Source organism: Pituophis catenifer, unplaced genomic scaffold, assembly GCF_029215685.1.
Source record: "Pituophis catenifer annectens isolate HBS135680 unplaced genomic scaffold, rPitCat1.0.hap2 SCAF_5, whole genome shotgun sequence".
In the NCBI taxonomy this organism is placed as follows: Eukaryota; Metazoa; Chordata; class Lepidosauria; order Squamata; family Colubridae; genus Pituophis; species Pituophis catenifer.
The window spans coordinates 47479665-47507468 of record NW_027256885.1 but is presented as its reverse complement, the minus strand read 5'-3'; positions in this window follow the sequence as shown (position 1 = coordinate 47507468).

Sequence of the window (27804 nt, the reverse complement as noted above, 5' to 3'; positions counted from 1 at the left end):
GAGATTGTGAATCAGCATCTTGAAAAATTTAAGCAGGAAATTAAAGAATTGGTAAAATCTAAGTTTGATTTTTTGGAGCGAAAAATTTTAAAAGTGGTTAATGGTTTTTCAGAATTTATGATACAGTTGGATACAAATACTAATTTACTAGAGTCTAAAATGGATGAAATTCAAGATAAATTGGACAATAGAATTCAAAAAATTGAAAATGATTTGATAAACACTCAGGATAATAGCTCAGAAGAAAAACCTAAAATGGATGCTGATCAAAAGTCTGGTAATGTAGAAAATCTGCAACAGAGGATTGAAAAAGAGGTTCTAATGGTACAATATAATTTTACAGAATATGCGATAAGATTGAGAGGTTTGCAGGAAAATAATAGAGATGATTTAAGGAAAATATCTTCTGAAATTCTAGCTGGGATTTTAAAGGTTCAACCTGAGGAAGTGTTTTGTAGGATTGACAGAGTTTTCAGAATAAATTCCTGGATTGCTAAGCAAAGGCAACTGCCTAGAGATGTGGTGATTTATTTTACGGACAAGGAAATTAGGAATAATATTGTGCAAAATTCCTTCAATTCTAATTTGCAATTGTATGGAAGAAAGATATGGATCTACAAGGAACTCCCACCTAAGATATTAACAGAAAGGAAGAAATTTGGTTTTCTGGTGTCTGAGTTAAAAAAGAGAAATATCTCATATAGGTGGAACGCCCCAGTTGGTATTATACTGAGACATCAAGGAGAAAGATATCAGTTAAATACTATTGAAAGAGCGGAAGAATTTTATCAAAATAGGTTGAACATGAATTTAACATCTTCAGGTATAATACAGGATAAGCAGAAGGAGCTGGAAATAAAGGGAAAATATCAAATTACAGAGACTGTACCAGATAAATTGCCTTTGGATTTATTGGATACCCCAGCTGGATTATCTACAAATTTGAGAGAAGTGCCATCTGATTTTAATGTGATGACTTATCAAGGCAAGGACAAGCATGCAAACCAATTAGGGAATATACAAGGGATAAAAAAGAAACATGAGACACAAAAACAAAATCAACACGACCAATCTACAAAGCAGAATGAAAACCGACCAGTTGACATACAATCTGTAGAAAGGAAACCAGGATGAAAGTCAAACCCACAAAAAGAAAACAAAAAAAGAAATAGGTTGTATAAAAATAGAAATTTCTAACTCAAGCAACAGTGAAGCCAGTGACTTTAAAATATGAATGATTATGTGAAAACATAGAGGAGGCGACATATTGGTCAATATCATCCTGAGGATAGTGGCAGATCTCTGCATTGCCGTAATTTTGGGACGTGGAAAGAGCCTCAAACTGATGGATTTGAATTATCCACTATGAAATTTCTTTTTGTGTTGATAAATATATTATAATTATCTTGAATCATAAGGCAAGAGAATCATGCTGGGGCATGCAGAAGATCCGGTTGTTACCCACTACGATGATGGAAATCAATAATCCTGATGAAACCCACAATTATTATTATATGGAATATAATTATAATGTCACTCGGGTGGTTGTTTTTACTTTTATACATATAAGAAGATATTTACTACTGATGGGGGCAGATATGATTGAAGATCTTGAATAAACTGTTGCATCAGCAAGCTATGTTACCCTATTATGGATGTTGGTTTTAACAATCCAGTGGAAAGACCTTAAAGAAGATATTATATGGACTATAAATTTAAAGTTATTGTCTTTTCTTTTTTTTTTATTTAGATATAATGGAATATATATATATATATTTTTAAGTAGTGTGGGCAGTGAATTAAAGATATTAAGAATTGTTGTGTATGGTAAATTTGCAGGACAGTGGGTGAATAAGCTAGCTACAGACTGATTAGTTTAAGAAAAGGGATTTTTAAGTGATATATTTAGGGGAGTGGAGGAAATGGATAGAGTGGAATAAATGTTAAATTAGATTTTATGGGGAGGCCGCTTTGAAATGTTATAGTAATATATATAGAAGATTAAATATTAAAGTAGGATTTATCGTATAGTTTTAAAGTGGAAGGTGGTTTTGAATTGTTGTAATAATATATAGATATAAAACACTATTATGTTAAATTAGAAGTTATTTTATAATAGTTATAGTATAATGTTTTTTTTTTCTCTTCTTTTCTGAAATGTATGGATAAAGGGGGATGTTATAATATTTATAATATTTTTAGTAAGTAAAGGTCAGTATTTTGAGGAGGGAGTAAGTAATCTGTTATGAATTAGGGTTTTTTTGTTACGAAGAAGTCACAGGGGGGGATGGGTGGGGAGGGGGGGTTAGGGAGGGGGAGGGGGGGGAAAAAGGGGGGAAAAATTTGTATTTGAAAACTTTTTCAATAAAAAAAAAAAAAAAAAAAGAAAATGAAGTCAGCATCCCCATAAAGCTCGTCTGTGGAAGGAAGCATGAAGTGCTCCAAAATCTCCTGGTAGACGGCTGCGTTGACCCTGGACTTAATGAAGCACAGTGGACCAACACCAGCAGATGACATGGCTCCCCAAATCAACACAGACTGTGGAAACTTCACACTGGACTTCAAGCATCTTTCAGTGTGTGCCTCTCCATTCTTCCTCCAGACTCTGGGTCCTTGGTTTCCAAATGAGATGCAAAAGTTGCTCTCATCAGAAAAGAGGACTTTGGACCACTGAGCAACAGACCAGTTCTTTTTTTCTTTAGCCCAGGTAAGACGCTTCTGATGTTTTTTGTTGTTCAGGAGCGGCTTGACAAGAGGAATATGACATTTGAAGCCCATGTCCAGGATCCGTCTGTGTGTGGTGGCTCTTGATGCACTGACTCCAGCCTCAGTCCACTCCTTTTTTTTTTTAAATTTGATTTATATGCCGCCCTTCTCCGGAGACTCAGGGCGGCTTACAATGCGTTAAGCAATAGCCTTCATACTTTTGTATATTTATACAAAGTCAGCTTATTGCCCCCACAAACTGGGTCCTCATTTCACCTACCTTAGAAAGGATGGAAGGCTGAGTCAACCTTGAGCCTTGGAGAGATTCGAACCAGCAGTAAATTGCAGGCAGCTGTGTTAATAACAGGGTGCGTAAACCACTGTACTATCAAGGCTCCTTGTGAAAGTCCCCAACACTTTTGAATGGCCTTTTCCTGACAATCCTCTCCAGGCTGCGGTCATCCCTGCTGCTTGTGCACCTTTTTCTTCCACACTTTTCCCTTCCACATAACTTTCTATTAATGTGCTTTGATACAGCACTTTGGGAACATCCAACTTCTTTTGCAATTACCTTTTGAGGCTTTCCCTCCTTATGGAGGGTGTCAATGATGGTTTTCTGCACAACTGTCAGGTCAGCAGTCTTTCCCATGATTGTGATTCCTACTGAACCAGACTGAGAGACCATTTAAAGGCTCAGGAACCCTTTACAGGTGTTATGGCTTAATTATCTGATTAGAGTGGGACACTTTGAGTCTAGAATATGGAACCTTTTCACAATATTCTAATTTTCTGAGATTGTGAATTTGGGGTTTTCATGAGCTGAAAGCCATAATCATCAAAAGTATGACAAATCAAGGCTTGAACTATCTCGTTTTGCATGTAATGAGTCTATCTCATATATTAGTTTCACCTTTTAAGTTGCATTACTGAAATAAATGAACTTTTGCACGATATTCTAATTTTTCGAGTTTCACCTGTATATGTTGATTTTCAAAACATCAATGCGGTTTGCATACAAAACACCTACCCCCTACCCCTAATGAAAGACTTGTTGAACCACTTATCTAAAGGCAAAATCTTCACCAAGCTAGATCTAAGGGAAGCCTACTATCGAGTCTTCATATAGGAGGGGGACGAATGGAAAACGGTGTTTAACTGCCTGCTGGGCAGCTTCCAATTCCGGATCATGCCTTTTGGGCTTCAAGGGGCCCCTGCAGTGTTCATGCAGCTGATCAATGAGGTTCTGCATGAGCACCTATATAAGGGGGTCCTGGTTTACCTTGATGTCATTCTTATATTCAGTGAGAACATGGAAGAACACATCAAACTAGTCAGACAGGTGCTGAAAAAACTCCTAGCAGCCAAACATTATGCAAAGCTGTCAAAATGCGAGTTCCATAAGGAGTCTTTGGACTACCTGGGTTACCAGGTGTCTAATCAAGGAATTGAAATGGACCCGGGAAAGGTGAAGGCTGTGCTGGACTGGCAATCCCCATGAACACGTAAGCAACTTCAGAGCTTCCTGGGGTTTGCAAATTTTTACAGACAATTCATCCCTTCCTTTGCCAAGGTTGCGCTACCTTTGATGAAATTACTAAAAAACGGTCCATCTCCGAACAAGCCAAAACCTAGCCAGCCCCTAGCTTGGACAATGGACTGTCAGAAATCCTTTGAACAGCTAAAATGGCAGTTTGCAGCAGAGTCGATCCTCCAACACCCTGACCCAGACAAACCCTTCATAGTCCAAGCTGATGACAGTGACGTAGCGGTCGCAGCCGTCCTACTGCAGAGGAATGCCCAAAACAAATTAATGCCTTGTGCATATGTGTCCAAAAAAATAATGGACACGGAACGCAGGTGGGCGGTGTGGGAGAAGGAAGCTTTTGCAGTGAGATGGGCTCTCCTATCCTGGAGACACTTCCTAGAGTGGGGTAAGGAGACTTTCAAAGTATGGACTGATCATAAAAACCTCGAGGCACTAAAGACCCCTCGGAAACTTTCCCCCAAACAACTTCACTGGGCTCAGTATTTTAAACGTTTTAACTTCAAGCTAAAATACATCTGGGGGGGGAGAAACCTACTGACCGATGCACTGTCCAGGAAACCCCAATTTGACAGCCAACGAGAAGAGGTAGTACATGCCATGATCTCCGAAGCTCAGCCAGCTGCCCAAGCACGCACTAGGGCACAAACCAGACTCCACTCTGACCTCCTGGAAGACAAGTTGACGGCGGAGTTAAAAGCTGCACTATCCGACGATGCCTGGTTCAAAGAAAACCAACCAGACTTAACGTTGTGGGAGGGACTGGCTGTTGTGGCTCCGTTGCCTGAGCCTGGGCTATCGACAGATGCAGACTCTGAGAGTGAGGGGGAGGAGTTGGCAAGGCCTCCCTCTCCAGGACCCTCCTCTCTGGCAATGCCTCCGGAGGACACCGAAGGCCAAACGATAGGCTCAGAGCCAAGCACGTCCCCGCAGCCACAGGTGGACAGCGATGAGGAAAAGAAGTGCTGGCTGGACCCTCGCCAGAGGCGCAGGGAGAAGCGTGCGCAGCAGAGGGGAAGGCGTGCCAGAGATTAGCTGAGTCACTGGACCACACCCCACAGGCTATAAAAGGGAGTGTGGTGGCCATTCGGACTCTGTCACGGAGAAAGCTAATCTCTGGCGAGGCACTTTGCACCTTCGGACACAACACCTATTTGCTGTGGATTTAATTACAAACTGGACTATTCAAACTGTGTGTATTTTTGTCTGTGTTATCAGAGTAAAAGTTCTTGGCAGGCAGCCAGGGGAGTTGCTGCCAAGTTCCTTATCACTGACATTGAGTGTTTGAAGAGTTTATTTAACCCTCGGCTGGCTGGTTGGGTGTGTGCGTGGTACGGGGACAGAACACTGGCTTGGAAAGGGAGTAAGATTTATGTGCCCCACTCCATGAGACTGCTAGTGCTGAAACGTAGCCACGTCTCCCAACTAGGGGAGCACTTTGGGTTCTTAAAAACCCTCCATTTGGTTAGAAGGCAATTCTGGTGGCCAAAGATGAAAACTGATGTAGAGGATTATGTTAGAAGCTGCGCTACCTGTGCCATCATTAAATCCCGACTGGGGAAACACCCTGGTCTTTTCCAGCAAGTGGCAGAACCTATGCAACCATGGGAGGAGATTGCCATGGACTTCATCATTGAACTGCCAGAGAGCAGAGGAAACACGGTGATTTGGGCTGTCATTGATTTATTCTCCAAACAAGTACACTTCACTGCCTGCAACGGACTACCCTCTGCCAAAAAGTTGGCGAAACTTTTCATGAAGCACATCTACAGGCTATATGGGGTCCCTCGGAGAATAATATCAGATTGAGAGGTCCAATTTACTGCTAAGTTCTTTTTTTTTTTTAAATAGTTTTTATTGAATATAAATATTAAAAAAGACATACGTAACATATACACAACAAACATTTACACAACATATACACAAAAAGAGTGTAGTTTCTTCTTAAGCATTTTTTTTCAGAGTGACGTTCTACAATTCTACTTATAATATATTCCTTCACCTCTCTTTAGTCTAATAATATTTTTTATTACATATATATGTATCAATCGGTAATATATCCCCTCTATTTTTTGTATATTTCTAATTTTTAACCAATTATACCAATTATTCCATATTTTATAATAATCTGATTCTTCTTTTTCTTGTAATTCTTTGGTTAGCCTATCCATTTCAGCGCATTCTAAAATTTTCCCTATTACTTCTGTTTCACTTGGTATTTTTTCTTGTTTCCAATTTCTTGCGTAGGTTATTCTTGCAGCAGTTAATATGTGGATTGTAAGATATTTGATATCCTTAGGGTATGATTTGTTAAATATTCCTAATAAAAATGTTTCTGGTTCTTTTTCAATTTGTGTTTTTGTTATTTGTTCCAACCATTTTTTAATGTTAGACCAAAATTTCTTTGCTGCTGGGCACGTCCACCATAAATGATAGAAAGTCCCTTGTGCCTTTTTGCACTTCCAACAAATTGGGCTATTTTTAGGTTGTATTTTTGCCAATCTGGTTGGAGACATATGCCACCGATAAAACATTTTCAGTTGATTTTCCTTATACGCCGTTGCTTTCGTTAACTTTAGGTTTACCTGCCAGAACTTTTCCCATTTTTCCAAAGGTATTGTGTGTTTGATATTTTGAGCCCACTTGATCATCGTTTCTTTGACTGTCTCTTCTTCCAATTTATAGCGTAGGAGATACTTAGCGTACTGCTAAGTTCTGGAAGGAGTTCCTAAAGTCCATTGGGTCATCCCAGGGGCTTAGCTCAGTATTCCATCCTTTGACTAACGGATCCGCTGAAAAAGCGAATGCCATGGTGGAAAAATACATTAGATTTTATGTAAATTATCAACAAGAAAACTGGGTGGATTTATTACCATTCGCAGAAGTGGCTTACAATCAGTACACAGTAGGACAGGATCGACTCCTTTTCGAATAACTACTGGCATGGATTTTGTGCCTATGCCTGAATTGCCTAGAGAACCATCCACTTCCTAACAGAATGGATGACCTCCTTGAAAAAGGGTTGGGAGGATACTAAGAAGGCCCTAGCAGAAGCAGCTGAGAAATATAAAACTCAGGCAGACAAACACAGGTCTCCCCAGCTGCCTTTTCGAATAGGAGATAAAGTGTATTTGTCAACTAAGTACCTAAGATTGAGGCTACCTAGCAAGAAATTTGGACCGAAATTCATCGGCCCCTTCCCTATAGTGAAGGTGATTAACCCTGTAACAGTCCAGCTTAACCTCCCTCGAATCCTGGGAAAAATCCATCCCGTATTTCACAGCAGCCTTTTAAAACCAGCAGTGGGCTCTACCTTGAGACCCTTACCAGCTGCTTTCCCCCCACCGCTTGATAGTACAGGGTGAAACCCATTACAAAGTCAAGAAGATTCTTGACTCTAGGATGCAACAAAGTCGGTTACAATATTTAGTAACCTGGAAAGGGTACCCTTTGTCAGAAGCTACATGGGTCAAAAGTTGGGATCTGAAGGCTGATAGACTAGTGAAACAATTTCACGATAAGTTCCCTGACAAACCAAAGGGTTCTCCAGGAGGGGGGAGAGGAGTTTAAGTGGTTTTATGAACAACATGTTAACCCTCTTCTTTTGTATTTTGTCCATTTTATTTTCCAGAGCATGGTCTTTCCAGCGGGGGGGGGGACACCTGTCAGCTTTGGAAGCCATATTAGCACCAGATGCTTCCCCGCTGCCAACTTCTTGCACTTTGGAAAGTGGGAGGGGGGGATTTAAAGGAGTGATTGTAGTTAGACATAATAGCATTCTTCCCTTCGGTCAAGGTCATGGTGTTTATGCATCTAGAGGAGGAATGGTTGCAGGGATGGCTCTAGTTGGGACAGATGGTGATTGGGCCATATGACAGACTGATGGGTGCAGGGGCTGGATTTGGGGTTTTGATTTACTGAGGGAAAACTGGAACTCTCAGATTTGGGTTTTCCCAGATGTGCCAATTTACCTTCTCTAATAAATGGAACCTTGAGAAATGCCTGCCTCTGAGTTTTTACTTGGAGTTGGGGACTTTCTGGAACACTGACAGTAGACCTGAACCCAGGGGTACTTGAGTGGAATCCTGTAGTCCTCACTTCAACTACTGAGATACCAGAGGAGGTGAAGCTGACGTTGCATTGAAAAGGTGTGGATTCATGGGGGTCTGTAAAATCCTGCCAAATTCTGCTCGCCAGGAGGGCCTATGGGGCCAAAGTCACCCCAGAGGGTTAACTAAGATAGAGGGGCCACTCCGTCAATTGCAAGGAGAAAAGCAATCTCCTTGTTTGATCTGTAGAAACTCCTCAAACCGATGGGAGAAAAAGATGGCCATTACGGCCGGACCGATGCTGTGACAGCCCGACCGAAGGAGCAATGAAGAAAGGAGCTGATAACAGTGTGGATGATCTGGGTAACATTTTTCCAACTTCTGTTGAGGAACTTGCCCCAGAAATATTTTTTCATTGAAAGTGGGACTCAAGGAAATATATGTATAGCTGTTTAGGAAGTAAAATACTGTATACTTGATATATAATGAAATAGGAGATATGTAAATTTGTACATAGATTAAAGAAATATTACTTATTAACTTGAATTTGACACAAATGTTAGAAACTAGAGACGTTGAGCAATGTCCATTGTTTTACTTTTAAAACTAATAAAATATTTTTTTAAAAAAGAAAGTGGGACTCAAGAAAGGAGGAGGTGGTTTCTCGTAGCCACCAGACAGTCCCTTGGGACCGCCAGCCCCTTCGCCTGTAAAGAGCCGCCTTTACAACGGAAAGGCGGCTCGAAAAACTCCATTTCCAGGAGGAACTGTGAGATAGAGCAGGTGAGTGTAGGTAGAGCTTTCCGCGTAGCCCCCAGAGCTTTTTTTTACTCTTGGGGGCGAGCGGATGAGGCTCCCTATATCACTCGCCGTTTGCTCCGGGCGTTGGGAGACCTCTGCTTTTTTGCAGAGCAAGGCTACGAAAACAAGCTTTTCAAGATAACTAACAGATTAAGTAAAGAGGATGAGATATGGACCTGGATCTGTGACCCTAAACTGCAAGTATTTATACTTATTTTGCAAAGGATATTGAACAAAGTAAAAAAGCATTTTTAAAATGGCGACTGCCGAAATTTGAGCAGGGAAGCTGAAAAGGGAAAGTCCTTCCATTTCTTATTAAGCCACAAAGTAGCGGAATAAATATTCCTAGCTACAATTGAAGAAAAAGCTCCACTTTTGTGTTTTGTGTTTTCTCCTTCCTGGAGACTTGATTTGATATTGATCTCGTTTGGAAAGAAGCTTTGCTTTTTTTTTCTTTTCTTTTTAAAAGTTTGCCTGTGTGGAAATATGGCGTTTAGGCTTACAAAGCCGGACAAACAAGTGGGGGGGGGATTTCCCCATCCACAAACTATATGAACAAGTTCTCAACTTACAGTCTCAGAAAACTGATTTTAATATAATTGAATTTCTTCTGGAGGAGATTGTGAGAAGGGATGAGATTATGAATCAGAACTTTGAGAAATTTAAGCAGGAAACTAAAGAATTGGTGCAATTAAAGTTTGATATTTTGCATCGAAAGATTATAAAAATGGCTAATGGTTTCTCAGAATTTATCACCAGGTTGGATACAAATATTAATCTATTAGAGTCTAAAATGGAGGAAATTGAGGACAATTTGGAAAATAAAATAGAAAAAATTGAAAATGATTTGATAAACATTCAAGATAACAGTTTAGAAGAAAAACCAAAAATGGAAGTTGATCCAAAGATTTGTAATGTAGAAAATATAAAACAACGGATTGAAAAGGAAGTTTTAATGATGCAATATAATTTTACTGAATACGCGATTAGATTGAGAGGATTACAGGAAAATAACAGAGATGACTTAAGGAAAATATCTTCTGAAGTTCTGGCTGGGATTTTAAAGGTTCAACCTGAGGAGGTATTTTGTAGGATCGATAGAGTCTATAGAATAAACTCCTGGATTGCAGAGCAAAGGCAGTTGCCTAGAGATGTGGTGATTTACTTTACAGATAAAGAAATAAGAAATAATATTGTGCAGAAATCTTTTAAGTCTACTTTGCAACTGTTTGGAAGAAAGATTTGGATATATAAAGAATTACCGCCTAAGATGTTATTGGAAAGAAAGAAATTTGGTTTTCTGGTGGCTGAGCTTAAAAAAAGAAATATCTTATTCAGATGGAATGCTCCAGTTGGTATAATATTGAGATATCAAGGAGAAAGATATCAATTAAATACTGTTGAAAAAGCGGAAGAATTTTATCAAAAATTTTTAAAAATGAACTTAACATCTTTATGCACAACACAAGAAAAGCAGAAGGAGTTAGAAATAAAGGAAAAACATCGAGACACAGAGGCCTTTGTAGATGACTTGCCTTTGGATTCTTCAGACACCTCAGCTGGATTATTTATGAATAAGAGAGAAGTGGCATCGGATTCTAACGTGATGATTCAACAAGTCACAGACAACCATGCAAGTCAACTAATTGATACACAACTTACAGAAAAGAAATATGAGTCACAAAAGCAAAACCAACAAGATCAAGTTATAAATCAGAATGAAAACCGATCAGTTGATACAAAACCTGCAGAAAGGAAAGGATGGAGATCAAACCCACAAAAAGAAAGGAAAAAAAGAAACAGGTCTCACAAAAATAAAAATTTTTAAATTAAGCAACAGTGAAGCCAGTTATTTTTAAAAAATACATGATTGAATATTTGAGGAGATGGTTGAGGCGAAGTAGTGGTTAATATCATCCTGAGGAGAGTGATGGATCTCTGCAGTGCCATAATTTTGGGATGTGAAAAGGGCCTTAAACTGTTTGATTGGAATTATCTATTTTTGGTTTTCTTTTCATTGATCAACGTATTATATCTATGCTGAGCTATAAGGCAAAAGAGTTATGTTGGGGCATGCAGAAGATCTGGTTGTTACCCCATTATGACGATGGGAATTAATAATCCTGAAGAAAGCCACTATTACAGATATTATATGGAATACAATTATAAAGTCACTCGGGTGGTTGTTTTCTTTTTTTTATATATATACGAAGATATTCATTATTGATGGGGGCAGATGATAACTGAGGATTTTGAATATTCTGTTGCAACTGGGATGTTATGTTACCCTAATACGGATGATGGAGTCAGCAATCCAGTGGAAAGACATCAAAGAAGATATTATATGGAGTATAAGTTTAAAGTCATTGATTTTGTCTATATAAGGGAATATTCTCTAGTAGGATGGGCAGAAGAACAAAGATATTAAGAATTGTTGTGTATGGTAATTTTGTAGGAAAGTGGGTGGAGATAGGCTAGTGTATTGATTGTATAGATTAAGAAAAGGGATGCTTAAGAGATATATTTATGGGAATGGAGGAAATGGATAGAGCAGAACAAATGTAAAACTAGAATTCATGGGGAAGGCTGCTTTGAAATGTCATATTAATATACACAAAAGATTAAATGTTAAAGTAGGATTTATTATATAGTTCTAAAGTGGAAGGTTGTTTTGAAATGTTATATTAATATATAGATATAAGTATGGGGGAGGAGGAAAAAAAAGGGCAGATTATTGCTAAATTGGGAGTTATAATAATATTACTGTGTTAAATCAGAAGTTATTATATAGTGTTATAATAGAATGTTATTCTGAAGTGTATGGTAAGAGGGGGAAGTAATAATATTAATAATATCATTAGAAGTAAGGGTCAGTATTTGGAGGAGGGAGTAAGGGGATGGTAAATATTATAAAATATGTTATGTATCAGGTTTTTTTTTTTTGAAGAAGTCACAGGGGTGGTGGGGTGGTGAGGGGGGGTTAGGGAGGAGGGGGGGAAGGGGGAAAAATTGTAATTGAAAACTTTTTCAATAAAAAAAAAAGAAAAGAAAGGAGGAGGTGGAGTTTTTTCTCATTCCTCAAGAATAGCAGCAATTAAGACCATGAGCTATTGACAGATCTGAAAAAGAGGGATGAGAATGTTTTGAGAGAAATAAATTTTAAAGCTAAAGGAAGACTGGACTGGTTGCTTTTGGCTACTATAATTGATTTTAAAATATTAGAAATATATCTTAAATGATACTTTGACTCTTGGAACTCTTAAAGAAAAGATTTTGGACATTTTAGAAATTTGGAAGCAAAAGTAGAGGAATAGAGCAAGGGTGACACCTACTGGTGGGGAATGACATCAGGTAAATGAAAGGACCTTGAAGTACTGCTTTTTAAAGATAAATTTATGTTTGGAACAAAGTAACACCTGCAAATTGTTTATACTTGACATTTGGAAACAGATAGTGGAAATACTGAAGCCTTTTGAACATTGAAACTCTCTGAACCTTTGTGGATTATAAACGTGTTGGGCTGTGTGAAATTGAGAATCTGCCTGGATTTATTTTGAAACTAGGTGGATGGTTTTTTTGATCTGCTAGGCATTGTGGTTAAATAAAACATCGGGGATTTGGTGGGCCCTTGTGGATTACAAATACTATTTGTTAAAAGAAGAAGAAAAAACAGCTGTTTTCAAAGAAATTTCCTGGACTAACTCATAGACTGACTTTGGGGATTATATAGTAAAGGACTGTGAAGCTGCCTGGTGATTGGGGAAAAAAAAGAATTTCTCTTGGTAATATTGTAAAAGTGGGGAGAGGAGTTGATTGGGGATTTTAGATTATTTTGGATTATTGTTGTTTATTCTTTTTAAATTTATTAATATATCTTAAAATGACAAGTACTTCAAATTTAACTAAAATAGGGAAAAAATCTCATCTGCACCATCAGCAGCAGCATCTAGTCTATCAAGCAAAAGATCAATAGATAGTCTGATACAGCAAGAAAAAAATGAATACAATCCAAACAGAAATGAAGATGATGTTTCAATCATTACAAGAGGCTCTGGCAAGTAACCATAATGAAATGAAGAATGAGATGGGAGAGTTGAAGGAAAAAATACAAAATATGGATGAAAAAATAGGGAACTTTCAGCAAATGATTGCTTAAGAATGAACAAAAGATCAAGACAATAGAAGAGAAATCAGAACAAGCAGAGAAAAAAGTGGATGAGATGAACCAAATGTCAGGGTATGAAAGAGTTAACAGCTGTAAACTGAGTTGTAAGCGGAGTCAGCCGGAAGCTGATGCAAGAGAATGAGGCAGCAGAGTTACTGCCACTTTAAGGAACTGGGTCAGAAGCTGCCTGTATAAAGGAAGCCATTAGAGGGCGTTCCTTCCTCCTCAAGCCTTCTTCTCGTGTATGATAGTTCTTGTTCTCATCGTGTATCAGTAGCTGTAAAGTTATTTAACCACGATGTCAGCGTTCCAAATTAGGCTTTCTTCCAGCGCTGACATAACAAGATGAACTTTTACCTAGTTTTGTATGTTACAGATAGTGTTTCCTGGGAGACGAGGATGGGGGCTACATTCCTGTGAAAAGAACGTGCCGGGATGTAGAGATGGATCTGTATGATGGCCAATGGGACATTGGGGTTGGAGAGCGGAAGAGGAGGGGGTTGGAAGGAGGGGCCAGTTTGGCTGCAATTTGAATCAGAAATGTCAGATATTGCTATTCTTAAAATAAAAATGATTCATTAGACAGTTTGCACTTGAGAATGAAGTTTATTCAAGATAGCACCGAAACCTGACAGACAGCCAAACTCTCCTCCAAATCCAGGCTGGCTGAGTTTAAATCATCCCGTTCCCTCCCAGACATCTGGTCGGACGGACTATGGCTGAAGCCAAGCTCTCGGAGGAAAGCCTGCTTCAAGAAACGGGAGGAGCAGAAGCGGTCGTGATTCCAGCCAACTTGGAAAATACAAAGGTTCAACTTTCTCCGCCTTCCCTCCCCGCAGAACTTCAAGCAAAGAAACATGAGGCAGATAAGTACCCGGGGACTGTGCCAAAAGCCTTAGAGGCGGAATTTCCTTTTGCAAATGTAAAAGATAAAGAAAAACCCCTAAGTGAATTGGGAAGGGCGAGCTGGGGATGGGAATGGCAGCGAAGCCCAGACAAGGCAGCACCTCCCCACCCCAGGATGAGAGACGAGGCAGAGGACTATCAACACCAAGGCTGGCCCTCCAGAGCTCAGCACAGAGAGGAGAGGGCAGAGAGGGAGGAGCCACCCCAGTTCAGAGGGAAGTTCGATGGTGACCCAGACAACCTCGCCCAATTCCTCGATTCAGCTGAGATATACATAGAGCGGTTCGGACACCTCTACCCTTTCCCCAGAGCCCTAGTGAATGCTATCTCGGAAGGGCTGGAGGGAGAAGCAAAGAGGTGGTCAGCATCACTCTACAAATACAGGGCCCCCCAGCTACAAGATGCGGATGGGTTCTTGCAACTATTGAGAGCCCGTTATGAGGAGGAGGAGGAGGACCCCTATGTGGAAGACGAGCTCAGAAACCTAATGCAGAGAGGGAAGCCTATCAGAGAGCATATCCGTGAATTCAGGAGAGTCATTGGGACACTGCCTCCCCTACCAGAGCGATTGCTGGTGTATTTTTTTAGAACAAGCCTAGATAAAAGAATTTCCCAAGTGACTGCCTATCGTGACATCCCAAACCGACTCGCTGAATGGTTCCGGGTAGCGATAAAAGTCGACAGAGGGCTGTGGGCGAGTGACACGTCAAAACCACCAGAGGAAAAGGAGAGAGGCTGACCAGACCAGGGGCCACTCAACAGACGAGAAACCCCAACATCACAGCCCTCCTACAGACCAACTGCCCCACGGAGCCCACTGAAATGCTACAGATGTGGAGGAAGCGGCCACATAGCAGCAAGATGTGGAACGCCTAGACCGGGACCAGCTCCACCGCCCAAAGCACGACCAGAACGAGGGCCCAAGTGCGTCACCCACGTACTGCGGGAAGCTCCCCAAATCCTTGAGTTTTTCGCTCATCTGACCGAAACCAGAGGAATCCCAGAGGAGGGAGATCAGTCCCCCGAACCCTATGACACGGAAGACGAAGGCGAGGATGACCCGATGGTGAGTGGACCCGTCCATCCTTTTCTTTTCCCCATACGCCTAACAGCCCCCAAAACAGGGGCCCAAGAGACTTTCCAAGCCCTAATAGACTCGGGTAGCACACGGTGCCTAATCAACCTACCCACAGTTCTAAAATTGGGAATCCGAGCTAAACAGCTCAAACCACCAATTCGCTTCGAGCAAGTTGATGGGTCCCTAGTGGGAGGAACGTACGCCACACACTTGACTGAACCCGTGAGACTAGAACTCGCAGATCACTGGGAGACGATCCGCTTCATAATAGCCCCCAAGATGACAGAACCAGTCATATTGGGACTCTCATGGCTCGACAAATGGGGCCCAATCATTTGGTGGCAAGAGGGAACCCGCAGGCTGAGAATAGCAAAGGGGCCCCAACCCCTGCCGCCCCGACCAGAAGAATTCCCTCCCACGCTGAAACCCCAAAGCAGCCCTCCACTACAGAAGAAAACACCACCAACACAAGGGTCCCTCCCAGAAGGTGCAGCAAAGCAATTGGCAGCCGCACCCACCACCGCTTGTAACGCAAACCAGATCCCAAGGGAGTACCAAGACCTTGCGGGGGTATTCAGCGAGGCCGAGTGTGACACACGTATATGTTTGTATAGTTCACTGTATATAAAACCACTGTTATCTAAAAAGGCTCTGTGTGCTGTGTACTGTTATAGCTCCTGGGTTTATTGCATAATACTAGTTACGCTGCCTAAACTCTGACACCAAAGATTGACAAAGGCAAACAAGGAATTGGAGGGAACTGTAATAACGCTGGAAATGGAGAAGGCTGAGTATTTCCTGAGATTCCAGAATATTGAAGAAGAAAAAGGAGAAGATCTTGCTGATATGATGGCAGAGTTGTTGGCAGATGCCTTAGAGATAAACAAGCAGGAGATGCTGGTTAAAATGGATGAAGTATTTAGAATACATACAAGCTATGCAAGAAGAAATAAACTCCCAAGAGAAGTACATGTGAGGTTTGTTAAAAAGATAATAAGAGCTGAAATACTTAAGAAAGCAAGAAATGAACCACTGAAATATAAAGGGAAATAAATTGTGGTCCTGAAACAGGTACCTAGAAGAGTAAGAGACCTACAGAAGCAATATCAATTCCTGACAGGACAGTTGATTAAACACAACGTAAGCTTCAGATGGTTGACACCTGAGGGAATATTATTCACATGGAATGACAAAAGATACAGATTGGACTCTATAGACAAAGCATATGAATTCTATGATCACCACTTTAGTCCATATGAGGAACAAGAGAGAACAGAGGAAATAGAACGTAAAAGACAAGAGGAACTAACAGGAGGGGGAAATACACAACAAGAAGAAACTGAAATTGAAAAAAAAAAGAATGAGCAGAACGAGAAGGAGCAAGAGCAAAGGAACAGAGAGAAATAAGATCAACTAGAACGACGAAACCTATAAATGGATTGAATTCTCCTATGAAAAGGAAAAGAACTTTACAAAACTACAAAAATTAAAATTAGATTTAATTTGCCTACAAGAGGTTCATATTAGAAAACAACATAAGAAATTATTAGAATACCCTAAAATTGGGAAACTATATTCTTCATTAACACAACAAAAGAAAAGAGGGGTGGTTTTATATATTAAACAATAAATGCCAGACAAATTTATACAGATGAAGATGTGAGAATATTGATGGTGGAGGTAACAATAAACTACAAACAGATACTCTTGATAGCAATATATGCACCAAATAACAAACAAGAAGAATTTTATGAAAAACTTCACAAGAAAATTATAGATATGGACTATGAATATATTTGTGTGGTAGGGGACTTCAATGCAATTGTAGATGCAAAACTTGACTATAGAAGTAGTAAAGTTGGCAAAAAGGCAAGAAAAATTCTCCCAAAGGCTTTCTTTAAAATGGCGGAAGAAGTAGGTATTCAAGATATATGGAGAGAAACAAACCCTAAGAAAAATCAATATACACTTTATTCAAATAGACATCAATCCTGGTCAAGAATAGATATGATATGGATGTTGCTGGAATTAAGAGCAAATGTACAAGAGATAGAAATAGAATTGAATATATGTGTGGATCATAATCCAGTAAAACGTAAGTGGAAAGGACAAAAGAAAAAATTGAGATGGATGTTGAATCAATCCATATTAAAGGTGAAGCTAAGCAGAATCACATCAGATACCTGTACAATTAGCACAGGGGCCCCACAAGCCTGTGTGCTCTCCCCACTTCTCTTCTCTCTATATACCAATGACTGCATCTCTAACGATCCATCTGTTAAACTACTGAAGTTCACAGATGACACAACAGTGATCGGTCTCATTCGAGACAATGATGAATCCGCATACAGACGGGAGGTTGAACAACTAGCTTTGTGGTGCTACCGGAACAATCTGGAAGTGAACACACTCAAAACCGTAGAAATGGTGGTGGACTTTAGGAGAAACCCTCCCATATTACCACCTCTTACAATACTAGACAACACAGTATCAACAGTAGAGACCTTCAAATTTCTAGGTTCTACTATATCTCACGACCTAAAAAGGACACCCAACAACAGAAACGTCATCAAAAAAGCACAACAAAGAATGTTCTTTCTGCGCCAACTCAGAAAGCTCAAACTGCCCAAGGAGCTGCTGATCCAGTTCTACAGAGGAATTATTGAGTCTGTCATCTGCACCTCTATAATTGTCTGGTTTGGTTCTGTAACCCAACAAGACAGACACAGACTTCAGAGGATAATTAGAACTGCAGAAAAAACAATTACTACCAACCTGCCTTCCATTGAGGACCTGTATACTGCACGAGTCAAAAAGAGGGCTGTGAAAATATTTACAGACCCCTCACATCCTGGACATAAATTGTTTCAACTCCTACCTTCAAAAGGATGCTATAGAGCACTGCACACCAAGACAACTAGATACAAGAACAGTTTTTTCCCGAACGCCATCACTCTGCTAAACAAATAATTCCCTCAACACTGTCAAACTAGTTACAAAGTTTGCATTAGTATTAATCTTCTCATCATTCCTATCACCCATCTCCTCCCACTTATGACTGTATGACTGTAACCTTGTTGCTGGTTTGGCCTTGGCTCTGACCCTGTTTCCCCCTCCCCCTCCCCCCAAGGTGTGTCATCAGTCACATTCCCCAACGAAGCAATTTTGCGGGTTGTAGAACTCCCTCCCTCCGGCCACTGTGGATCTCCATGGAGATGGCCTTGACATTTGCCATCTGGAATGTGCTTTGTTTTGACTGAAGTGCAATTCTCTCACTGCAGCTGCGAGGCTCAATTGCCCATCCCCCTGCCTATGGCAACTCAAGAGCAGGTCAGGAATGCTTCACGAGTTTACGCCGAGATTATTGTATTTGTTTCAAGCAATTCCGATACAGCTGGAAAAAAAATATTTTGAGGAATTAAATAAAATAATGTCAAAATATGTTTGGAAAGGGAAAAAAGCAAGAATAAGTCTGAAAATGTTACAAGACTCTAAAAGCAAAGGGGGTTTCGGGTTGCCAGATTGGGAGATGTACTATCAGGCCTCTGTACTTAAATGGGTGAAAGAATGGATAAATCTGAGGCATAGATGATTATTAACTTTGGAGGGACATCATCTCCAATTGGGGTGACACCAGTGGTGAAATCTAAAATTTGTTACTACCAGTTCTGTGGGCATGGCTTGGTGGTGGTGGTGGGTAATGTGACTGGGTGGGCGTGGCCATTTTTTTTTTCTTTTAAAACCATTTTTTCTACAACCTCTTCGGCGAAGAGGTTGTAAAAAAAATGCTTTCAAAAGCCTCTGACAATCCCAGCTGAGTTGCCTGATCAGCAGAGGCTTTTTAAGGGTTTTTTTCTTTTAAAAGCCTTTGACAATCCCAGCTGAGCCGCGTGATCATCAGAGGCCTTTTTTTATTATTTTAAAAGCATTTTTTCCGCCGAAGAGGTTGTAGAAAAAATGCTTTTAAAAGTAAAAAAAAAAGCCTCTGATGATCACGCGGCTCAGCTGGGCATGGGGGCGGGGGGGCAGGGATTTTTGCTACTGGTTCTCTGAACCACCCGCCTCCATCGCTGTCGGATCGGGCGATCCGGTCCGAACCGGGAGCATTTCACCCCTGGGTGACACGCCTTTTTATGGTATAGGAAAAACAAAATACATAGATATTTTCAAAGACATCATGTTAGAAATGCATTATTGTTAGTGTGGGCAAAAATTAAAGAAAAACATTATTTGAAAATACCAGTCTGGCTTTCCACCATGGAGGCACTGATATATCTGAATGTTGTTAATATGGGAAAAATTACAAGATATAAGGATATCGTGAATGAAAAAGGGGAACTTAAAACTAAGCAAGAATTGAATAATCAAGGGATCGATTTAGCATGGTGGCCGCATGTGCAAATACAATCAGGATATGAGAAAGATGCTAAAATGCATGGCTTTTATAAAGAATTAACAGAACTAGATCAGATTTTTTTTATTTATTTTTTTTATTTTTAATTTTATTTATATGCCGCCCTTCTCCGGAGACTCAGGGCGGCTTACAATGTGTTAAGCAATAGCCTTCATACTTTTGTATATTTTATACAAAGTCAGCTTATTGCCCCCACAAACTGGGTCCTCATTTTACCTACCTTAGAAAGGATGGAAGGCTGAGTCAACCTTGAGCCTGGTGAGATTCGAACTTACAGTAATTGCAGACAGCTGGTGTTAATCACAATGCTTTCAGTCTGCAGAGCCACCAGGCCCTGGTGACAGGGACAGATGAAAAGCTAATATAAAAATTTATAGCTATCTATTGAGCATTAAAATGGAAGAAGAGCAAGTAAAGGAAACAATGATAGTATGAGCTAAAAATTTTGGTTATACTATAGAGTTAGATAAATGGCAGAAATTGTGGGATAGGAATTATAAATTAACAATGTCAACTGCATATAAAGAAAACCTATATAAATTGTTTTATAGATGGCACTTTCCACCAGCAAGACTGGCAAAGATGTTCAAGGACATGTCCACAAAATGTTGGAAATGTAATCAGACACCGGGTTCATATTATCATATGTGTTGGACATGCAAAAAAATATTGGACAAAAATACATACATGGTTAGAAAAAATGGTAAAGCAGCACATAGATCTAAAACCAGAAATATTTTTGCTGGGTATCCTACCAGAAAAATACAATAAAGGGAATACATATTTAATTTTACATGTGTTAACAGCAGCTAGAATTGTGTTTGCACAACAGTGGAAAAACGAAGAGATCCCCCTTTTTTAGGGGGGGAATTTAAAGAGAAAAAGGCTTTTAATACATTCTGAGAAAAAGGTAGGATTCTGTGTCGGGAGACGCAGATCAGGCAGCTCCAGGTCCCACCCAGAGGTGGATTCAGTAGGTCCTGCCTGCCTCCCTCCCTGAAGAGGTTCACCAATCCAGCAGTACTTTTTTTAAAAAGTTTTTTATTTTTTAAGACAAACAAACATTTAATACATCAGTCATCCCTTCCCCGTGACATCTCGATGTTATCTTCCTCAGTTCTTCTTCTTCTTCCAAGTTTCTTCTATCTTGATCTTCATTCAAACCATTATAACAATTCATTACTAATACAATATTCTAATCATCAAGTTTTTATACATAATTATGAGATTAATCATTTATATCTCTTTTCCAACCAATGATAAAAATAATTCCATATCTTAAAATATTCTAACTCTTCCCTATCCTTAATCATCAAAGTTAATCTATTCATTTATGCACAATCTAAAAAATTTTTTATTACTTCTTCCAAAGGTATTTTCTCTGCTTTCCAATTTTGAGCATAAACAATTCTTGCAGCTGTTATTACATGTATAATCAAGTAAATATTTTCCTTACTAATTTTTTCAGGCAGGATACCCAATAGGAACAGCTCTGGTTTAAGTTCAATACGTAGCTGTATCATTTTTTCCAACCAGGTTTTAATTTTATTCCAATAGTTTTTTGCTTCAGAACATGTCCACCACATATGGTAATAAGATCCTGGTAATTGGTGACATTTCCAACATTTGGCTGATTTATCTTTAAACATTTTTGCTAACTTCTCCGGTGGCATATGCCATCTATAAAACATTTTACATTGATTTTCCTTATATGTAGTGGACATCGTTAATTTATAGTTCCTTTCCCATAATTGTTGCCATTTTTCAAGATCAATTGAATATCCAAAATTTCTTCCCCAAGCCATCATTGTTTCTTTTACTTGCTCCTCCTCCAATTCAATGTACAGCAAAAAGTTATAAATTTTTTTTATTAAATTTTCCTCTGTTCCTATGAGTATCCTATCCAACTCAGTCTTTTCCAAATAAAAACCATGTAATTTAGCATCTTTTTCATATCTTGTTCTTATCTCCATATACATATACCAATCTGTCTCAATCCCCTGTTCTTCCAATTCTTGTTTCTCTTTCAATTCCCCCTTATCCATTAATAAATCCTTATATCTAACAATATTTCCAAAGTTAAAAACATTTGGGTGTATTAAAGCTTCCATTGTTGATAACCATGTTGGTATTTTCACATAGTATTTAAAATACTATGTTAACAACCAATGTTAACAACCATGTATTTCTTAATTCAATCCATTCCTTCAACCATGTCAATGTTGCTGCTTGATAATATAATTCCCAATTTGGTAAACCAAATCCCCCTCGTAGTCTTGTGTCTTGCAGCATTTTCATAGTTATTCTTGCTTTTTTCCCTTGCCATATAAATTTTCTCGTTATCTTATTAAGATATTGAAAATAAGTCTTTTCAATTTTTATTGGCACAGTTTGGAATAGAAATACCAATCTTGGTAATATGTTCATCTTTATCAATGCAATCCGTCCCATAAGTGATAATTGAAGATACTTCCATTTTTCCAAGTCTTTTTCGATTTGTTGTTTTAATTTGTAATAATTTCCTTCTTTTATTGTTACACATCTTGAGGTTAAATATACTCCCAGGTATTTAACTTTTTGCACCACTTGCACATCCGACCCCCCGGGGAAGCAGGACAGACTACGAGGGCCAGAGCGCGCCACCTGCTGTAAAAAACAGGGGCGCCTCGCTCTAATACCATAAGGCCCTCTACATCCCCCACCCCTGCACCTCCCCACCACCACGGTGATAAAGTGGCCCTCTGCCCTCCATACCCCATCCCGGCCTCCCTCCCCATCCCCTTCCTCAGGACCCTCAGACAGGCTAGTATGCTGTTCTGAATCTATCAGGACCCCCCCAGGTCCATTCACACAACTAACCCCTTCCCTCCCAGAACCCCTTAAAATTTTCACCAACAATTTAACCAGAAATCCCCTCAAACTCCTCTTCGCTGCATGCTACCTTTCAGGGTTCTAAAACCCATCCTCAAGGTAGGCCCTCGATAGCGTGGAGGGCCAAACCTGCGAGAGGGGGGAGTCTCACAGTGCACGAAGCTCACTCGCCAAATACATCCTGTACCAAGGGAAGAGCAATAACCTATGGCCAATTGTTGAGAGCCCTCGACACCTCGTCGGGTAGCAGTGGTCCTGACCTTACTCCTGGACTCGCAGCCTGGGCTCGTTAGTGGATCAGCGGCACGGCTGGGGGGGGTTTTGGGCGACGATGCCATATCACGGTGGTGGAGGGGGGTGTTAACTTCAGGAACTCAGGCGGTCGGTCACTCCTGTGGCCGGGATAGGGCTGGTGCCTTTAACGCTCTCCGCCCTTGCGGAGCCATGGCGCATGCGCTGTAGTCGCCCAACCCGGAAGGGTGTGTGCTTTGACGGCGCGAATGTTTAAAAGGCGTTGGGAGGCAGCCGCTCCCAACGCCGACTTTGTGCACATCGCACCAATGTCACCTACCGCTACCGTTGTGGCCTGATTGGATTAAAGACTTCATGCACACCAGAACTGGCATTCGAGTCATCCTTTCCTTTTGGGTGAAGCAACGTACGGGGGGTTTGACAGAAAAGTCGGCGTTTGCTTTCATCCGGTACGAGCGGCTGGAACATGTTGAACATGGCGGAAGGCACAACAGTCGGACTGCCGGGAATAGATGACGAGGTGGCAGAGGACGTTACGACAGGCCCTGTGACAGACGGTCAGGAGGATGGGGCGGACCTGCCGGTGGTGAGACCTAAGGAGAAGCCGCAGCAGCCGGGGGCGGTGGACGCGGAGGCGGCTGGTCCCGGCGCTGGGCGGCTCGAGAAAGGGGAATGGTGGCAAAGTCCTGCTATTACCGAGGCCAAACAACTAACACCCCAAACCAGCGAGCCCTCTTTCCAGGGGTGGAGAGAAAGGAGATGGCTGGAGGAGGATGAAATGGAGAGAAGCCATTCTACAGGTCTGGGGGCGTCTACTTTGGACGTTCTACGTGAGAAATTTGGTGAGGCAAGCTTCAGAGACGCCCCTTCATGGCAACCATGGGTGCCTGCACAGGACATGTGGCAAGGGAGGGGGGAGTCCCGAAGTAGTGCTGATTCCCGCTTCCGTTTAGCCAGCCCGAAGCTTAGACTCGATGGTAGAGGCACTGGCGAGCCAGGGGGAGTCACAGGTGGGGGGTGCAGTCAGTTTAACCTCAACAACAGACCTGGCATACCCGGATGTGTATAAAGATCTTGAGGCAGTCTTCAAGGAGGAAGAATGTGAGGTGTTGCCACCCCACAGACCTACTGACTGCGCTATAGAATTAAAACCAGGAGTCACCCTACCCAAACCACGTATGTATGCCATGACGAGACCGGAACTGGAAGAGTTAAGACGTTACATCGACAAGAACCTGGCCAGGGGCTTTATTCAACCCAGTCGTTCCCATTTGGCTGCACCTGTGTTGTTCCGGGAAAAGAAGGATGGGGGCCTCCATCTATGTGTGGACTTTCGTGGTCTGAATGCCGTTTGTGTTGAGCATTTATACCCCCTTCCGTTAATGAAGGATCTCCTGGCTACTCTGTCAACTGGAAAAGTGTTTACAAAGCTGGACCTCCGCGAGGCCTATTATAGAGTACAAATAAGGCCTGGTGATGAGTGGAAGACAACGTTTAACTGCCCATTAGGAAGTTATAAATTTCGGGTTATGCCCTTTGGCTTACAAGGTGCCCCAGCTGTCTTTATGGAGGTAATAAACGAGGTGTTACATGAGCATTTGTATCGAGGAGTCCTCGTCTATCTCGATGATATCCTTATATACACTAAAACAATGGAAGAACACGTGGCGCTGGTGCGACAAGTATTATCAAAACTGCTTCGTGCAAAATTGTTCGTTAAACTGTCAAAATGCGAATTCCACCAAAGAAAACTCGATTATCTGGGATATCGCATTTCCGAGGCTGGAGTGGAGATGGACCCAAAGAAGGTGAGCACGGTTCTAGAGTGGCAAGCACCCACGACACGAAAGCAGTTACAGAGTTTTCTGGGATTCGCTAATTTTTACCGGCAGTTCATCCCTGCTTTTGCACACATAGCTCTCCCATTGACTGATTTATTATGTACGAACGGGTCCGGGGTGAAGGCAAGGCCAGGGCAAGTACTTTGCTGGACTCCAGACTGCCAAAGAGCCTTTGAGGCATTGAAAACATTATTTGCACAGTCGCCTATATTGCAACATCCGGACCCCGCTTTACCGTTTATTGTGCAAGCAGACGCAATGACGTAGCAGTTGGCGCGGTCCTGTTACAAAAAACCCCTGAAGGGGAGTTGCATCCGTGCGCCTACACATCACGCAAGTTCTCCATTACTGAAAGACGCTGGGCGATCTGGGAAAAAGGGGCTTTTGCGGTACGGTGGGCTTTGTTGACGTGGCGACATTTGTTAGAGGGTAGTGGTATTACCTTCGAGGTGTGGACGGACCATAAAAATTTAGAGGCCTTGCAGAATCCCAGACGGCTGTCCCCGAAACAAGTCCGGTGGGCACAATATTTCCAACGCTTTGATTTCCGTCTACGATATGTCCTGGGAGGTCGGAACTTTCTAGCAGATGCATTGTCCCGCCTACCACAATATGACAGTAAAAGAGAAGAAGTGGTACAAGCGATAATACTTGGGAACCAACGAGCGTGCCAAACATTCTATACTGGATTAGACTCCACGTGGAAGGAGGAGCTGCAAAAGCAGCTAGCCGATGATGTCTGGTTTAAGAAAAACGAACAAACGACAACACAACGGGATGGTTTTGCCTGGGTGGGGGATAAACTATATGTTCCCGAGGCTTTACGACAATCCGTTTTATACAGGTGTCATGATACTAAAACAGCTGGCCACTTTGGCTTTCAAAAGACATTACATCTAGTGCGCCGTCAATTCTGGTGGCCACGGTTTAGACGAGACGTTGAACAATATGTAAAAAGTTGTAAAACTTGTGCTTTAGCGAAACCCCGCACGGGAAAGCCTCTTGGCCTTTTGCAACCTGTAGCGGAACCCACACGACCCTGGGACGAGATCGCAATGGACTTCATCGTCGATCTCCCAGAGAGTAATGGTAACACCATAATATGGACTGTGGTGGACCTCTTTTCGAAACAGGCCCACTTTATTCCATGCTCTGGACTGCCGTCAGCTCGCAGATTGGCCAAAATGTTCATATGGCACATCTATCGATTACATGGGGCTCCTCAACGTATCATATCAGATAGGGGCGTTCAGTTCACTTCAAAGTTTTGGCGTATGTTTGTAAAATTGATTGGGTCTTCACAGGGATTGAGTTCCGGGTTCCATCCATGTACCAATGGAGCAGCTGAAAGAGCGAATGCATTGGTAGAACGATATCTACGCTGTTACGTGTCGTATCAGCAGTCCGATTGGTCTGAGTTGCTCCCCTTTGCCGAAATAGCTTACAATAATGCTGTTCATGGTAGTACTGGGTATACCCCTTTCCAGATAGTGTCTGGAAAGGAGTTTCCTGCAATACCCGAACTAGAGGTCCAGAAACAGGAGCAACCAGCACCGGATAAGTGGGCTATTCACATCTGGAAACAGTGGCCACATATACGAACAGCTCTAGACAAAGCAACGGAGACATATAAATGCCAGGCGGATAAAAAAAGGGCTGATCACAAACCGTTCGTAGTGGGGGATCAAGTCTTTTTATCCACAAAGTACCTCAAACCGCGTACACCTAGTAAAAAGTTAGGCCCAAAATACCTAGGTCCGTTCCCTGTAGTACGGGTTATCAATCCTGTGACTGTGGAACTAAAACTACCACCGTTGCTGGGTAAGGTCCACCCTGTATTTCATAGTAGCCTCTTAAAACCACTTGATGCTATCCGGGATATCTTACCTAGACCTGGGCCAGTGGAAGGAAATCACTATGAAATAGAAGAACTATTAGATTCTCGACATAGAAGGGGCAAGATACAATACCTGGTTAAATGGAAAGGGTATCCGTTCGAAGATGCCTCATGGGTCAGTGCCGAAAATGTACGAGCCAGTCGATTGATTAAACATTTCCATACACACTATCCACATAAACCCGGACCGTAAGAGGGGTGGGTCTCTATTTCCCAGTACTACTGGCTGTTAATGTTTCTATTTCTGTTTTCCAGGAGCAGCCCTGGTAGGGGGAGCCGCCTGTCGAGAGCCCTCGACACCTCGTCGGGTAGCAGCGGTCCTGACCTTACTCCTGGACTCGCAGCCTGGGCTCGTTAGCGGATCAGCGGCACGGCTGGGGGGGTTTGGGCGACGATGCCATATCACGGTGGTGGAGGGGGGTGTTAACTTCAGGAACTCAGTCGGTCGGTCACTCCTGCGGCCGGATAGGGCTGGTGCCTTTAATGCTCTCCGCCCTTGCGGAGCCATGGCGCATGCGCTGTAGTCGCCCAACCCGGAAGGGTGTGTGCTTTGATGGCGCGAATGTTTAAAAGGCGTTGGGAGGCAGCCGCTCCCAACGCCGACTTTGTGCACATCGCACCAATGTCACCTACCGCTACCGTTGTGGCCTGATTGGATTAAAGACTTCATGCACACCAGAACTGGCATTCGAGTCATCCTTTCCTTTTGGGTGAAGCAACGTACGGGGGGTTTGACACCAATAATCAGAGGGGTCCATTTTGGTGATGTAACAGACCAAAGGAGAGGGATGCCGGCAGTGGTGGGAGTAAAAAACACGATGTTTCGACCCGGAAGTCGATGGCCAGACCCCCCTCTCACAGAAGCTGTCCAGAAAAAAACGGGAATGAGACAGCAGCCATAAACCAACTCCCACAGTACTTGCACCCCTGGATATACTTCTCCAAACGGTTAGAGGAGAGAGATGGAATCAGATCAGAAATCACAGAAATAGAAATCATAGAAATAGAAATCATAGAAATACTAGAAATAGAAATACTAGAAGTAGAAATAATAGAAAAAGAAATAATAGAAATAGAAATAGAAATCATAGAAATAGAAAAAATAGAAATAGAAATAATAGAAATAAAAATAGAAATAGGAGAAATACAAATACAAATAGAAGAAATAGAAATTATAGAAATAATAGAAATAGAAATAATTCAAATAATAGAAATATAAATAATGGAAGTAGAAATAATCAAAATAGAAATAAAAGAAATAGAAATAGAAGAAATAGAAAT